Here is an 18,037-nt window from a genome sequence, read left to right as displayed (position 1 = left end):
GTCTTTTGCTTTCTTTAGCAGACTTTTCACAGTTTGGACATGACGCTCAGCCTCACCATTGCTTTGTGCAAATCTTGGACTGCTTGTTACATGCCTGAACCCATAAGCTGCTGCAAAGTCTTTGAACTGTTGGCTTGAAAACTGAGGTCCATTGTCACTGTAGAGAAACTCTGGAATCCCATGTCTGGAAAAGATTGATTTTAGATGCACTATAACATCCTCCGATCTTGTGGGAGTAAGTTTGGCTATTTCCACAAATTTAGAGTAGTAGTCCACCAGAAGCACATAGTTGCTGTTGTTAAACATAAAAAGGTCTGCTCCAACTTTTTGCCATGGTCTCTCAGGGAGTTGGCTTGGCATTAAGGGTTGCACCGGGTTGGTACGCTCTTTGATGCATATGGTGCAGTTTTTCACAAGTTCATTTATTTGCCCACTCAGACCAGGCCACCATACTGTCTCCCTGGCTCTCTCTCTGCATCTAGACATTCCCTGATGTCCCTCGTGTAGGGCAATGAGGACAGAGTGGCGCATAGCAGTAGGGATCACTAGTCTGGTGCCTTTCAGTAGCAGATTGTCGTGTACCGTTAAGGTGTCTCTGGGTGGCCAATATGCTTTAATTGGGCCTGTGAGATGGCTGTATTCTGGCCAGCTGCTCTGACAAAAAGCCATGACATCTGAGCATATGCTGTCGGTTTTAAGCTGTTCCTTTAACTGTGTGATGTATGTCGAGGTAGCAGGCATGCATTTGACTATTTCATCCACATATATATTTGTGTCATCCAGTAGTTCAGCTGTAGCCTTAGAATCAGGGTCTTGGTTAACGGGTGCACGTGACAGTGCATCTGCTGTGAGGAGTGCTTTGCCTGGAGTGTGTGAGATGGTGTAACTGTACCTCATGAGCCTTAGGCGGAACCGTTGGATTCTGGGTGGAAGCTCGGTTAGAGCTTGCTGTCCTAGCAGGCTGATGAGTGGCTTGTGGTCAGTCTCTAAGGAGAAGTGTCTCCCGATGAGAAAATCTTTGAATCTTTCACAACCCCATGTTAGTCCAAGCGCCTCCTTCTCCACCTGTGCATACCTCTGTTCTGTTTCCGTTAAAGAACGAGACGCATATGCAACAGGTCTCCATTGCTCTACCTCTTTTTGAAATAGGACTGCTCCCAGTCCATAGGAGGAAGCATCTGCAGACAGTTTTAACTCTTTGTTTGGGTCATAGAGTGCAAGAATGGGAGTTGACGTCAGATCGCCTTTTAGCTGATTGAACGCTTTTTGCTGTGCGCAACTCCAAACCCACTGATTTTTCTTCGAGAGCAGGTCTCTTAGGGGCTTGTCTTTTTCGGCCAGTCCTGGGATGAATTTGCCTAATTGGTTAACCATCCCAAGAAAGCTGCGCACTTCACTGACGTTTGATGGCTCTTTCATTGCTGTGATCGCTCTAATTTTGTCTGGGTCTGGCTGTACTCCCTCCGCAGACAAAACGTGTCCGAGGAACTTCACTTCCTGTTTGCTCAGGTCACATTTCTCCAGGTTTAGTGTGACACCGGCCTCTTGTAGTTTATTGAGCACTGTGTGCAGTATGGCGTTGTGCTCCTGAGGATGAGGATGTCATCCATGTGACAAACCACACCTGGCAGCCCATTAAGGATCACTGACATTCTACGCTGAAAATGTTCTGGGGCTGACGCTATTCCAAAGGGAAGTCTGTTAAAGTGGAAGCGCCCAAAGGGTGTAATGAACGTTGTGTAGTGTGCTGACTCTGGTGACAATGGAACCTGCCAGAAGCCTCTGTTTGCGTCTAACTTACTGAAGACTTTTGCTCCCGCCAGGGATCCAAGTGTCTGTTCAACCGAAGGCAGGATGTACTTTTCTCTGCACACTGCTTCATTGAGGTGAGTGAGGTCAATACAAATACGCACAGAGTCGTTTTTTGTTGGCACTGGGACCATACCTGCACACCATTCTGTTGGTTCTTCAACTCTGCTGATTACTCCCATGGACTCCATTCTTTCCAGTTCCCGTTTCACCTTTCCTAACAAAGGGATGGGGACCCGTCTGGGCGTGGCCAGGGAAAAAGGCACAGCATTGGGTTTCAACTTAATCGTATAAGGTTGTTGCATTAAACCTAATCCCTGACACAGCTTTGGGTAGTTCTCATTCAACACATTCATGTCAATACTGTCAGCTCTACACACAAGGTTCAGCTTGACACTTGCTGGCCTGCTTAACAGTGCTATGTGCAAATCTTTGATAATATACACATTTTCCTGTATTCCCTGTTCACCTTTGCAAATTGTTTCTCTGCTCATACCCAACACATCAAGTGGAGTACCACCTGGACCAAACAATGGTCTATCTGGTTTACATAACTCTGTCTCATTTTGGTTTATGCAGTAATACATCTGGGCTGGGATAACAGAGACGTCAGCTCCTGTGTCTATCTTAAATCTAACTTTGTGGTTTCTGATAGTAAGGTCTGCATACCAAGGATCTGAACCTGCGTCTACAGAACCAAGAACCACGGGTGTATCATCACTTTTCTCTGTTTCTATCACATGCACAGATTTCACAGATTTACACACTTTACTGAAGTGTCCTCTTTTACCACATGAGTGACATGTTGCATCTTTTGCTGGGCATTGTCCTTTACCATGCGCAGGGGTTTTCCCACACCTGTAGCATGATCTCCCATTTGGTGTTTTGTCCTTTGTTGTGCATTTACGTTCTCTTCGGGGTTTGAATGTTGAATGCTTTTGTTCCCTGTGCTTCGCTGTCACAGCATCTATTTCCATCTTAGTTTCCCCTCTGATGTCTGTCTGTTGTTTTTTGATGACTTCAGACTGCCGGGCCTGATTAACCATTTGTCCATTTGAAGTCTCTCCGCTAAGCTGATGTCCCTCAGACCCACAACGAGGCGATCTCTTATTAACTCATCGTGCAGTGCACCATAACTGCAGTTTTCAGCTAAAGCATAAAGTGCGGTGACAAACGAGTCAACAGTCTCATTAGCTTGCTGTGTTCTTTGATTAAAGCGGGCTCTCTCATAGATAATGTTTTTCCTGGGAACAAAGTACGTATCCAAAGTGTCTCTTACTGCTTGGTACTGCTGCCTTTGTATGTCCGATAAAGCTTGCCCTCGGAGGATATCATCTGCTTCATCCCCCATGCAGTAGATGAGTGTGTTTACCTGGTTAGCCTCTGAGCTAAGGTGCAGGTTGCTTGCAAGTCGAAATCTTTCAAACCTCCTTATCCACTTTTCCCATTGCTGTGGCTTTGAGAAATCAAACAGCTCGGGAGGCTGGATGGTGAATGTGGCATTCGGGGGTAAGTTGGCGTTAGCATTATAGCCGCCGTTAGCTTGCTGGTGGGGCGGTGACGTGCGAGGCTGTGTAGCTGTTGCGCTAGCTCCTGCTTCTTCGTCCGACATCTTATCGTCTGGAGAAAAACTCTTTACCGCTCCCAAAGCCGCTTGCTGTCACTCCCCGATGACAAGGCTCTTACTGCAATCCCACTTCTGACACCATGTCGTGGTTTTAGGCAAGGATTCAAGCGACACCTTGTAGAGCACTCAAACTCCGACCTTTATTGTCTACTTCCTGTTTCAGAACCCCCTTTCACAATAAAAACAGGTTATACTCAAACAGATTACACCACAATGTCTGCTTTGAAACTGTCCTCTTGCTCGTCTTTTGGATACTCACCTCTTCTTCACCTTTCCTGTTCCTTTCACCAAACTGCTGCACTCTCGTTCTCTGCTCTCGCCTCCTCTTCTGGTTATAATTAGAATGCAGTCAGCATGTGCCAAACAAACTCCCCCCAAATCTATCATGTTTGATATGATGATGACGTTTTTAACATCTTATTTATGCACTTGTTGGGTGGGAAAGAGTAAACAAAGATGGGGCATAGAAGCAGAACTGAGTCCTACGTGTGGAGGGACAGTAACTGTGTGTGTATATGTAAGCATTTAAACACTGCAGAGAGTCAAATTAACAGTAACACTTTTTTGTCTAAGTCCGCCATTGTAGAAATTCATTTCACCGAAACAATAACATGGCGCACAATGTGACAATAAACGTATAAAACACAAATTCTTACCTAGCAGGAGAATAAATAATCAGTATTTTAAGGCTACTGCATGTATAGATGTCACTGCTGGCTCACATAAGCTAGCTCTGAGACCCGCCAGAGTTTACGCCACAGTTGACTGTCGCGAAAGAGTCGTAAATCACCGGCATTGTAAAACTTAAAATGATTCCAGGGCATGTTATAAAACACCCAATAGATGTACTGGATATTAAACTGTATCAAACGACTAAATGAACACAGGGTTACAATTACATGCTCACATCGTCACATCGAGAGTTTATTCATTAATCATCAGAGTTCAACAATGTTACATCCAGTTGAAAACAGCTTCACTAACGCCAGCAAAACAGGCTAACAGTATATAAGAGCACAAAAACAGCCGTGCTTATCGACAGCTCGACATATCCTCAACAACTCACCTCAGTATGGCTGCCATCGGTCACCTTTTAACTCCGTTTTACAGCCTCTTCCAGAAATTGAATGCGTTCGCGGTGCACTATACACATATGCAGCATATTTATTTTACTTGGTTTTAGAGTTGGAGTATTTACATATTGATCTGAGATATTTTGCTGCTGAGCAGCAGAGCTCCAAAGCGTCCCCCTGTAACCATGGTTACGCAGATACGTTCCGACTGTCACGTCACAGAGGAGAACCTGTTTCAAACGGATACCTGGATCAACCTGGAATCAGTTTGAAAAGTTTTCTGTTGAGATCTGGAGCTCGACTTCCTGGCACCCCGGGATAAGATGAGTTGCTGTGTTTTTCACGGAGAAAAAATAATTAACATGGAATAACGTCAGTGTTAGATGAAAAAAAAAAAGAAGCAAGCAGAAGAGGACAGCAGATTGAGAAGAGATTTCTTCAAACGGTAAGGAGCTTTTAACAAGTGATATCTGATAAGCTTAAAACTTAAATCTTAAATCTAATGTCCAGATTCATGCTAAACTTTTCTGATTACTCCGTGAATCTGTTCATGTTTTGAATCGGGTAATTTCATGGTGAGAAATGTCTTTGACAAAAAAATGCAGGATTAATTAATAGCTGTATATGACTGCTAGGTTAGGACGTGGTTAGGCGCAAATACTTAAGAGAGAGAGATTTTGCTCTGATAGAAATCTTTATTAATATTTATTTGAAATCTTTTCCTCCATAAGATTGTGGGCAAAGTCAATAAATTGTCTCCTGGCTTTCAGATCTCTGGATGTGTGCAAATGTATGTGCATTCATGTGTGCCTGCGTGGAGATCTGAGGTTGGCTGGTAGGGTGGACCTCTGCGCATAACCACATGTGTGTGCAAGCATTGCCACAGCTGGATTTCTTGGAATTTGGTTTCTGAGGGGGAGTTTATCTCTGGATGTGTGCAAATGTATGTGCATTCATGTGTGCCTGCGTGGAGATCTGAGGTTGGCTGGTAGGGTGGACCTCTGCGCATAATCACATTTGTTTGCAAACATTGCCACGTCTGGATTTCTTGGAATTTGGTTTCTGTTGGGGAGTGTATCTCTGGATGTGTGCAAATGTATGAGCATTCATGTGTGCCTGCATGGAGATCTGAGGTTGGCTGGTAGGGTGGACCTCTGTGCATAATCACATGTGTGTGCAAACATTTCCATGTTTGGGTATCTTGGAATTTGGTTTCTGAGGGGGAGTTTATCTCTGGATGTGTGCAAATGTATGTGCATTCATGTGTGCCTGCGTAGAGATCTGAGGTTGGCTGGTAGGGTGGACCTCTGCGCATAATCACCTGCGTGTGCAAACATTTCCATGTTTGGATTTTTTGGATTTTAGTTGATTTTTAGGAGTTTATCTGTGGATGTGTGCAAATGTATGTGCATTCATGTGTGCCTGCGTGGAGATCTGAGGTTGGCTGGTAGGGTGGACCTCTGCGCATAATCACATTTGTTTGCAAACATTGCCACGGCTGGATTTCTTGGAATTTGGTTTCTGTTGGGGAGTTTATCTCTGAATGTGTGAAAATGTATGTGCATTCATGTGTGCCTGCGTGGAGATCTGAGGTTGGCTGGTAGGGTGGACCTCTGCGCATAATCACATGTATGTGCCAGCATTGCCACATTTGGATTTCTTGGAATGTGGATTCTTTGGGGTGAGTTTATCTCTGGATTTGTGCAAATGTATGTGCATTCATGTGTGCCTGCGTGGAGATCTGAGGTTGGCTGGTAGGGTGGACCTCTGCGCATAATCACATGTGTGTGCAAACATTTCCATGTCTGGATATCTTGGAATTTGGTTGATTTGTAGGAGTTTATCTGTGGATGTGTGCAAATGTATGTGCATTCATGTGTGCCTGCGTGGAGATCTGAGGTTGGCTGGTAGGGTGGACCTCTGCGCATAATCACATGTGTGTGCAAACATTTCCATGATTGGATTTCTTGAAATTTGGTGTTCTTTAGGGGAGTTTGTTTGTGGATGTGTGCAAATGTATGTACATTCATGTGTTCCTGCGTTGAGATCTGAGGTTGGCTGGTAGGGTGGACCTCTGCGCATAATCACATGTGTGTGCAATCATTGCCACGTCTGGATTCTTGGAATGTGGATTCTTTGGGGTGAGTTTATCTGTGGATTTGTGCAAATGTATGTGCATTCATGTGTGCCTGCGTGGAGATCTGAGGTTGGCTGGTAGGGTGGACCTCTGCGCATAATCACATTTGTTTGCAAACATTGCCACGTCTGGATTTCTTGGAATTTGGTTTCTGTTGGGGAGTTTATCTCTGGATGTGTGCAAATGTATGTGCATTCATGTGTGCTTGCGTGGAGATGTGAGGTTGGCTGGTAGGGTGGACCTCTGCGCATAATCACATGTGTGTGCAAACATTTCCATGTCTGGATATCTTGGAATTTGGTGTTCTTTAGGGGAGTTTATTTGTGGATGTGTGCAAATGTATGTGCATTCATGTGTTCCTGCGTGGAGATCTGAGGTTGGCTGGTAGGGTGGACCTCTGCGCATAATCACATGTGTGTGCAAGCATTGCCACGTCTGGATTTCTTGGAATTTGGTTTCTGTTGGGGAGTTTATCTCTGGATGTGTGCAAATGTATGTGCATTCATGTGTGCCTGCATGGAGATCTGAGGTTGGCTGGTAGGGTGGACCAATGGGTGAGTTTACTGACTGACGCGCAGAAGAAATAGTTCTTTATGGAGCCTAGATGTGTGAATGACGAGACCAAAGACTGCAATATCTTGTACCAAAAATATATTGAATAAATGGGGGAAAGTGGGAGTGGAACAAAATAATTAATACAACACACAACATAAATAAATGCCCACAATTAATTAATAAATTAATGCTGTGATTCTCTGTACAAGAGTCCTTTTGTTAAGAGTCCATTTGGTCCTTTTTTTAAAGTTCACTTTTTTTAAGGAATTCCTCCTTAGGGTCCAGCTTCATGTAATGGGAAAATATGTCCGTAATCCAAAGACTGCAAAGTGGGGGAAAAGAGGGGGGAAAAGAATGGTCCTACCGGCTCGCCACTTCAATATGAAGAAGATCAATTCAAGGGGGGAAAAAAAAACCTGACCTGTAGGCCAGAAAAATGTCCATTAGCACATCAAGTTCAATTCAGTTTACCGGTAATCAATTAATTTTTCTGCAGTTCTATGCAACAATGCAAATCATGAATTATCATCATCAGTCACAAATGTACAACAGTTAAATTATTAATCATCTTGGCTACGTAGCTTAATCCACACATTCCAGTAGCGTTCACTACAAACAAATACAAAAACAACAATAAAGAAAAACAACTGTCTAACAGACAGCATAGCCGAATTCAAGGCAACACATAACGATAATCATTCAATTGCACTTTGTTTCAAAGTAAGCCCACTTAAGTGCTTAAGTAAATAAAAGTGTTCAAAAATAGAAGCTTTCGAATCGGAGTTCTTCCCGCGGTGGGAACGCCGCCGAACAAAGTCATTTTTTAATCGCAAAAACGATCGACTGGTTACTGACAACTAAAAAGGTTGTTATTGGTAGATGTTAAGGACACTTACCGCTGAGGTGATACAATTTTATAGACGAATTTAGGGGAGAAAACGCTTTGTTTTCCAACACCGTTCTAAACGCCAGAAACTTACAGCCACAGCAGGAGTCGAACCCGCAAGTATCCCTCCACAGCCGGTTTTCATACCTGCCGGGACGTGGAAGGAGCAAATCAGGAGAAGGGGATCAAATCAGCTGACGTGGGTCTTGTGACAGTGCGTAGTTGATATGGGTTACAACGATAACCCAAGCAACGATTACCTCCAAAGAATACAAATCTGCATTTTGAGAGACACTGTCTGCTACAGAAACATTATCAGAGTCAGAATCACACTCCATGTCATTCGCGTCGTTACCATAACAACCAGCAGTCCTGCTCTGCTGCTCCTCCACCCCTCCTTCCCCCGAGGCAACAACACACTCTACACCCAACTCAGAGCTCCCCATTTCATCCCCATTCTGCGCCGTACTGACCGCCACGCAATCACTCACCTCACTCCACACCAAAGCCGTAGCATCCGCGGGAGAAACGCCGACCTCACCTCGCACCGAGGGTGCAGCGTCCTCTTTAGATAGGGCAGTTTCACCACACGCTAGAGGCACAGCTCCAGCCGGGTCAACGGTGGCCTCGCCCCGCACTATAGACACAGCCTCAGCTGGGACAAGAGCAGCTTCGTCCCGCACTAGAGGCACAGCCTCAGCTGGGGCAACAGCGGTCTCACCCCGCGCCGGAGGCGCAGCCACGTTCAGCGCCTGCTGCCCGCTAACCCCCTCCCCACTATCATCCACAGCAGGTCCCGCCGCAAGCTGTCTGTGAGGACACATTATTTTCTTATGACCCACATCTCCACACTCAAAACATTTCATGTTCCCAGAACTAGCATACACCATGTAGAGCCCTTCTTCATGTCTGACACGGAAGGAGACATCCAGTGTCTGTGTAGGGGAGTCTAAAAACATGAACACTTGGCTCCGAAGGGACTGAACATGCTTTAACTTGGCGTCCTTACAGCCCAGACTCACTGTCCGGGAGCCACTGGCAAATCTCCCAAAGCGCTTCAGTTCCTGCTCTAAAGCCGCATTGGGAATAAACGGAGGCACCCCCGACACAGTGATCCGAGTGGAGGGCACTGCGAGGGGTGAAACCTGCATAAATTCATCGTTCAAATACAGGCCACTCTCTATAAGCTGATTGACAAACCCCTGCTCTTTCAAGAACATGACAACCGCTTTATTCATACGTGAAGCATACGAAATGTTTCCATGCCCCACCCGCTCACCTACAGCCAACAGCACCTGCTCGACAGCGGTGCTCGGCTGCGGCACCACCCTGACTCCATGCTTCAAAGACAGGGACAGTGTCCCACCGGACGCCATGCCTGTCAAACTGAAATACAAACTACACAATCACAAACAGCTATGAAACAATCATACAATAAACACAGCAAGAAAACGGGGAAAAAAGCATTCAGTGAAAAAAAATCACACACTCTCACTCAGACACACCAAACTCACCACCATCAAACTCCCAGCATGCAGTGCGAGAGAGAGAGAGAGAGAGGAACAGAGAGGGAGAGAGAGGAACAGAGACTTTTGACTTTTCACACAACTTTATTTACACCGAGTTAAACAAAACAAATAAAACAAAAAAAACAAACACACAATCAATACAGTCATTGCACACTAACCATTAACTAAGGTACCCAGCACACACACTCAAAAGTTAAGCACAAGTGTCCCATCTGCTCCTACTGAACACAAAACCCTTCCAATGCCCCACACAGTTTCAAAGGAGTCCAGACTATTAGTCAGAGAGTAAAAAGCATGCTCTACTCTCAGACGGGATGCCAACAGGCCCTTCAGACTTTGCACAACATCAGTCCAACCCTGACCCAGCATCTGGTTCTTCCTAGCTTTCCATATTGCCAGCTTAGCTGTGCCAAACAAAAAATTAATCAGAACCAAGGTCTGTCTCTTCTGCACTGAATACTTAGGGCCAAAGACAAACAAAGGTACAGAGAAAGTCTCCCCCAAAGATTCCACCCACTCCTGCAACAAAGAAAATAAACCCACTAGCCGCGGACAACAGACCACTAAATGCTCCAGCGTCTCCCTCTCTGAACAAAAAGGACAACCCTCCCCAGTGCTTGGGTCCAGGTGGGCTCTGTGTCTGTTCGTGGCTATTGCTCCATGTATAATCCTCCACTGGAGGTCAGCCATCCGTTTTTCAACAGGAGGCTTATACAGGACCCTCCACCTGCCTTTAGGGGTAGAGACCGAAGCAAAAAACTCAGTCCATTTTGACTCCCTGATTCCAACCAGAGAGCGGAAATTCAGCACCTTAACACAGCATAAATAAAGCTGCTTCTTGCCACAAGAGCTGAAACTATCCAGCACTGGTGTCCCCAGGGAGAGCAGCATGCCACTCCCCTCAGGCTGCTCCTCAAAGGCAGGACTGACCATCAATGAAGGGAAAACATATTCGCTGTCATCAGCCCATTGATCAGCCAGGACACGGTCTCCAGCAAAGTCTCTCAGTGATGGCGACAGAGATTGCCAAACTTCCTCCATAATTCTCTCCAGCACTCTGTAGGACTTAATGCCTGTGACACCACCAAGTGCACCCATAGACATCCTTGTAAGATGACCCAGTTTGACAACGCCAGCCTCCACAAACCTGGTCCTTATTGTAGCAGAAGAAAATATAGTGCTGGGAAAAAAGTCATTAAAAAACAGCGGCTCCTCGAAAAGCCACATCCCAGGTCTGGGGTCAGGAGCGCGTGCGACCTTCAGCGTCCACCAGGCGTTCACCACCGAGCTGTAAAATGGCACAAGTCCAGACAGATTCACTTGATCCAACTTCAGAAGAAAGAGGTGTTTATCCAAACCAAGCCGGCCCGCTCTCCTAAGCAGCAACTGAGCAGAAGCCAGCCAGCTGTGACCACAGCCATACAGCAGCCTCTGTGCCGTCTGTAGTCTAAAGGTTGCTGTTCTGGACAAAACATCTATCAGGCCTTGTCCCCCCTCCGCCACAGGAAGATACAGGCCCGCCGCACGAAGCCAATGCTGTCCCGACCAGACAAACTTCACCAGAAGCCACTGCACCTCTTCCAGGTGGTGGCACTAAAACAAGCAACCTGTGCCATAAAGATGAGGCAACTAGATTGTTAGCTACCAGAACTCTACCCCTGTAGGACAGGTAGGGGAGCAACCGGTTCCATTTAGACAGCTTAGCCTCCACCTTTTCCCGCACTCCCTCCCAGTTCTGCTTCACAAAGTCATCACTCCCCAAGTAAACCCCAAGAGTCCTAATGCCCCTTTGACCCCAGCGAAGGTTCCCAGGAAGCTTGGGAATACTCGACAAATTCCACTGCCCCACCAAGCAGGCCTCACTCTTATCCCAATTAACCCTAGCTGAGGAAGCGTTCCCATACAAAACCAGACATTCCTGCAGTTCCTGCACATCCTTCTGATCCGTAATAAAAACATTAACATCATCAGCATATGCCGACACAATGACAGGAGGGCTCTGAACCATATCTGGCAAAGAGAAACCCCTCAACTTGCTTCTCAGTCTACAGAGAAAAGGCTCAATGGCAATGCTATAAAGCTGTCCAGAGATAGGGCAACCTTGTCTAATCCCTCTCCGAACCGGCACAGGACAACTCAACCCTCCCACCTTCACAACACAGCAAGCATCGCTATACAACAGCTTCACCCAAGTCAGAAACCCCTGCCCAACACCAAAGGTCTTCAAGGTGGAAAAAAGAAAATTATGGTCCACACGGTCAAAAGCCTTCTCCTGATCAATAGAAACGACACCAACTTTAGCATTGTACACTTTACAAATATCAAACACATCTCTCATTAAAAATAAGTTATCAATCACAGACCTATCCGGAATACAGTAAGATTGATCCACATCAATCAGCAGGTCAATGACCATTTTCAGTCTGTTCGATAAAACCTTGGAAAGAATCTTATAGTCTGCACATAAAAGGGCCACTGGTCTCCAGTTTTTAAGAAGGGCTAAATCTCCCTTCTTTGGTATGAGAGAGATAACTGCACGCCTGCAGGAAGCTGGAAGTATCCCTTTTATAAAACATTCCTTAAACACATCCAGCAGGTCCCGACCCAGAAGACTCCAGAAGTGCTTAAAAAAGTCTGATGGTAAACCATCTATTCCTGGAGCTTTGCCTGAAGCCATCTGAGACACCGCCACAGACAGCTCATCCAAGGTTATATCCCTGTTCAAAACGTCCCGATCCCCTGGGCTCAGCTGAGGAAGCCCCTGCAGAAGGTCCGAAGCAGAGTCCACATCACAGCTATCCGCACTAAACAAGTCTGTGTAAAAGGCCACTGCATGCCTTCTCATCTCAGCCGGATCCGTGGTGACTTTTCCATCCGAAAGCTGAAGACACACCATTCGCTTCCTGTGAACCACAGACTTCCCCAAATTAAAGAAAAATGTGGTTGGAGCGTCCATGTCCTGGAGCCTGGTGAAACGTGCTCGAACCAAAGCTCCTTTAGCTCTCTCATGTAAAAAATGGTTAAGCTCTTGCCTTTTAGAATGAAGACAGTCATTATCCTGCTGACCTAACTGTGAACCAGAGACAGTCTCCACATGTGTTATCTCCTTTTTAAGGTCCTGCACAGTTCTCATAATATTGGCTGTCAAAAGAAAACTATATTGCTGACAAAACACACGAATTTGGGCCTTTCCTACCTCCCACCATTGAGTAAGGGAATCAAAATCACCCTTCCTTGATCTCCAGTAATCCCAAAAAAACCTAAAATTGGCACAGAATATCCGATCATGTAATAATTTTATATTAAACTGCCAAAAAGATTTGGATTTGCTGGTGGTAGATAGAAACAGCTCCAGTAAAACTAAGTGATGATCTGTAAAAACAACAGGAAAACACTGACAGTTAATAATTCGAGCAGTAAATGAAACAGACACATAAAACCTGTCTAATCTCGCTGCACTAATCCTGCCATCAGTCACTTTCATCCAGGTATACTGCCTGGATGAGGGATGCTTCATCCGCCACGCATCAACCAAATAAATTTTCCGTAGGACATCTGTTAAAGCAGAAGATGACTGAAGATGCGGCTCCGCCCCAGTCCTGTCCAAAGTGAAGTCAAGACAACAATTCCAGTCCCCACTCAACACAATACAGCCCCCTTGAGCAGCACCACCTAATTTTTCTTCCAACGTTTTAAACAAAATCCCACGCTCCGCCCCTGAGGTTGGTGCATAGACATTAACAAAAGTAAAAATAAAACCTCCAATGTCAGCCTTCACCAAAAGGACTCTGCCCGCTACCATCTCCATGCTGAAAATAATATTTGCATTTAGAGAAGGGGAAAATAAAATAGCAACTCCTGCACTAAAACTTGTCCCATGGCTAAGAAACTTCTGCCCTCCCCACCACAGATCCCAGTCTATCTCATTCAAACTGTCAGTATGCGTTTCTTTGAGAAAGACTATATCTAATCTCTTCTGTTTGATCACCTCAGCTAATAAGGCTCTTTTATTGGCATCCCTGCACCCATTCACATTCAAGGAGGCCACCCTCAACCCGTGCACATAAGAGGAAGCCATCAAGAAAGAAAACAGAAAAACCCAGCAGAGATGAAATGATCATAACGTTTCAGCGTAAAAAACTCCAGTGTCTCTATCGATTCAGACGCTTCAACTGTGTCCTCAGACCAGTAACATGTTTCTTCAGACGATAACACTTTTTACCATCCAGTAAGTCCAATCCCAAAACCTTCTGAAGAGTCATAGCTGACCGAACGAATTTCTCAACATCAGGGAAATATTCCCTAACATTCACCTTTCTACCAAAGGTGTCATCCAGAAAAGCAACGATTACCTCCAAAGAATACAAATCCGCATTTTGAGAGACACTGTCTGCTACAGAAACATTATCAGAGTCAGAATCACACTCCATGTCATTCGCGTCATTACCATAACCTAGCATACACCATGTAGAGCCCTTCTTCATGTCTGACACGGAAGGAGCCATCCAGTGTCTGTGTGGGGGAGTCTAAAAACATGAACACTTGCCTCCGAAGGGACTGAATATGCTTTAACTTGGCGTCCTTACAGCCCAGACTCACAGTCCGGAAGCCACTGGCAAATCTCCCAAAGCGCTTCAGTTCTTGCTCCAAAGCCGCATTGGGAATAAACGGAGGCACCCCCGACACAGTGATCCGAGTGGAGGGCACTGCGAGGGGTGAAACCTGTATAAATTCATCGTTCAAATACAGGCCACTCTCTATAAGCTGATTGACAAACCCCTGCTCTTTCAAGAACATGACAACCGCTTTATTCATACGTGAAGCATACGAAATGTTTCCATGCCCCACCCGCTCACCTACAGCCAACAGCACCTGCTCGACAGCGGTGCTCGGCTGCGGCACCACCCTGACTCCATGCTTCAAAGACAGGGACAGTGTCCCACCGGACGCCATGCCTGTCAAACTGAAATACAAACTACACAATCACAAACAGCTATGAAACAATCATACAATAAACACAGCAAGAAAATGGGAAAAAAAGCATTCAGTGAAAAAAAATCACACACTCTCACTCAGACACACCAAACTCACCACCATCAAACTCCCAGCATGCAGTGCGAGAGAGAGAGGAACAGAGAGGGAGAGAGAGGAACAGAGAGGGAGAGAGAGGAACAGAGAAGGAGAGAGAGAGGGAGAGAGAGGGAGAGGAACTAGAGATGGACCGATCCGATATTACGTATCGGTATCGGTCCGATACTGACCCAAATTACTGGATCGGATATCGGTGAGAAATAAAAAATGTAATCCGATCCATTAAATATCAAAAAAAGCACCTCACAAAACTTGCTACACGGCGTAACTCGGCTCATAACCTAGCACGTAGCAGCAGTATGCATCACGTGATAGAGCGGCTGTGTGTATTTGTAGCTTCGCTACCAAACCAGCATTTCATCTCCGAGGAAGTTATCCCAGAGAGAAGTAAAGCAAGTGTGTAAGTTCATCTCTGAATGTTTGTAAAGCATTTTAGCGTTAAGCTTAACAACCGATATATGGAGCGACTGCCTCTCTCTCTCTCTCTCTCTCTCCTGCTGCTACTTCAATCGTGAAACTGATCAATGATCAGCTGATCGGCTTTTCTGTCGCGAGTCCGTCTCTCTTCTTAGTTTTTGGCCCACTTCTCACCAGAAAGAGGAAACCAGCGGTTGAACAACAGCAGCACTATTAAGCTTGATAAGCTGTTGTTAGAATTTATTTGTGTGGATGCTTTAAGGCATCCACACTATTGAGTTCCTGTTTCTCTTTGTTCTTTGTTTATCTTTATTATTCTGCTAGTTGCTTCCGTACGTTTTTTGGACGTTAACTACTCCCTCAGTTTTCAGCCGATTTTCTCAGTTCAAACTTTAAAAAATCCTGCTGTTTCTGATAATGGGTGCTGTGACTTTTGGTGCTCATAACTTCTATACTTTTTGAGATATTGAATTTTTTTTGCAATATTTTTTGCCCATTTCTGCCATATTATCAGTGGCCTCACTGATTTTCCTTGCCGGGTTGACCTGTGTTTTAGCTCAGTGAGATGAGCATCCGTTCTCAGACTGCGAGGCCCGGGTTCAAATCCCGCTTATGGCAACATTTCTTTCAGTTAACAGTAAAACTTTTTTAACTCTTTTCAACACAAATTTCAGCTTTTTCACCCCTTTTCAGCAGAATTTTCAGTTTTTTCACCACTTTTCAGCACAAACACCAGCTTTTTCAGCTGTTTTCAGCAAAAACCTCTTTTCAGCAGAATTCTGCTGATTGAACTCTTTTCAGCAGAATTTTCACCTCTTTTCAGCCCAAATTCTGCTTATTCACCTCTTCTGCAAAATTTTCAGCCTTTTCACCTCTTATTAGCACAAATCTCAGCTTTTTTTCAGAAAAAAACCTTTTGAGCAGAAATTCTGCTGATTCATCTCTTTTCAGCGCAACTTTTTGCTTCTTTCCCTTTTTTCAGCAGAAATTCTGCTGATTCACCTCTTTTCTGAAATTTTTTTAGCCTTTTCACCTCTTATCAGCACAATTCTCAGCAGCTTCTGCTCATTTCAGCAAAATTGTCAGTCTCTCCACCTCTTCTGTGTCAGAATGAGTTTGGCTCAGTGAGACAAGTGGCTGCCTTGAGACCAGGAGAGCCAGGTTCGAATCCTGCTCAGAGCAACATTTTTTTTCAACTTTTTCAGCTTTTTTCAGCAGACATCTTCAGCGTTAAGTAGGGCTGGGTATCGTCACTGATTTCTAGAATCGATTCAATTCCAATTCACAAGGTCCCGAATCGATTCGATCCACGATTCGATTCAAATCGATTCGATTCGATTCGATTTGAATCTGGGAAATTTTGACAGTCAGAAATATTATAATTCAGATCAGTACATTTTAGAGATGGCACGATACCACTTTTTTATGTCCGATACCGATATCATAAATTTGGATATCTGCCGATACCGATATGAATCCGATATAGTGTTTGTTAATCAACAAAACTGTTTTTTTAAATATCTTGCTGCATTTTGTATAAGTTCATACTCAAGTTTAAAACAACAACTACACTAAAGCTATTCTGTTATACCTGTATGCAAAAAAAAAAAAATTTCATAGTTCAGCAATACTGATCAATCTAATAAACTTAAACCTACTCCATCCTCCCTATTCTGCTATTTTAAAGAGTACTTAGCGTAAATATTAAGCAACCTAACTAATAGGGTTCCAACTCCCAGCAACAACAAAAATAAATAAATAAAAAATAGGGAACCACCCCTCACGCTCCACCTCATGATGCTTAATCGACGTAATCAACCTTAATTTGATGCAGTGTGAAAAAAAATGCACAGAAATCAATTATTTTTCAAGAAATATTAAATAGATTCAACATCTTTCTTCAACAGAATTGCAGACTGCACAGATGGTACCTTCCCAAAGGAAAAAGTACTATAGCTTACTAGGGTATATATATTAGAGATGGCACGATACCACTTTTTTATGTCCGATACCGATACCGATATCATTAATTTGGATATCTGCCGATACCGATATGAATCCGATATAGTGTGTTTTTTAATCAATAAAACGTTTTTTTAATATCTTGCTGCATTTTGTATAAGTTTATACTCAAGTTTAAATAAATAACAACACTAAAGCTATTCTGTTATACCTGTATGTAAAAAATACACTGCGCCCAAAATATTTCATAGTTCAGCAACACTGATCAATCTAATAAACTTAAACCTGCTCCATCCTCCCTATTCTGGTATTTTAAAGAGTACTTAGCAGAAATATTAAGCAACCTAACTAATAGGGTTGCAAGCTCCCAGCAAAAAAAAATAGGGAACCACCCCCCACCCTCCACCTCATGATGCTTAATCGATGTAATCAAATTTAATTTGATGCAGTGTGGAAAAATGCACAGAAATAAATTATTTTTCAAGAATAATTAAATAGATTCAACATCTTTCTTCAACAGAATTGCAGAATTCACAGATGGTACTTTCCCAAAGGAAAAAGCACTATAGCTTACTAGGGTATATTAGACTTAACAGTTACTATATACAGTAATGGACTTCTATATATTTTACATCAGATTAAAACTTTGGGTGTAAGAGTCAGATAATTATTTATTAAAAGCTAGACATTTTAAATGAGAATAAGAAAGAAAAGTATGTCTTTGTGCCCCCTTTTCCCTGTTCATGCCCTATCGGTCCCCCTGGCTAAACTTTGCTAGATCCGCCCCTGCACAGTTACCAGCCGTCAGCTACGTAGAAAAAGATCCTGGTGTAGAAAGTAAATAAATTCTAACAACAGCTTATCAAGCTTAATAGTGCTGCTGTTGTTCAGCCGCTGGTTTCCTCTTTCTGGTGAGAAGTGGGCCAAAAACAAAGAAGAGAGACGGACTCA

The sequence above is a fragment of the Perissodus microlepis genome, chromosome 6, assembly GCF_051167445.1.
Source record: "Perissodus microlepis isolate ML-2025 ecotype Zambia chromosome 6, ASM5116744v1, whole genome shotgun sequence".
In the NCBI taxonomy this organism is placed as follows: Eukaryota; Metazoa; Chordata; class Actinopteri; order Cichliformes; family Cichlidae; genus Perissodus; species Perissodus microlepis.
Note: the sequence above shows the minus strand (reverse complement) of the source record.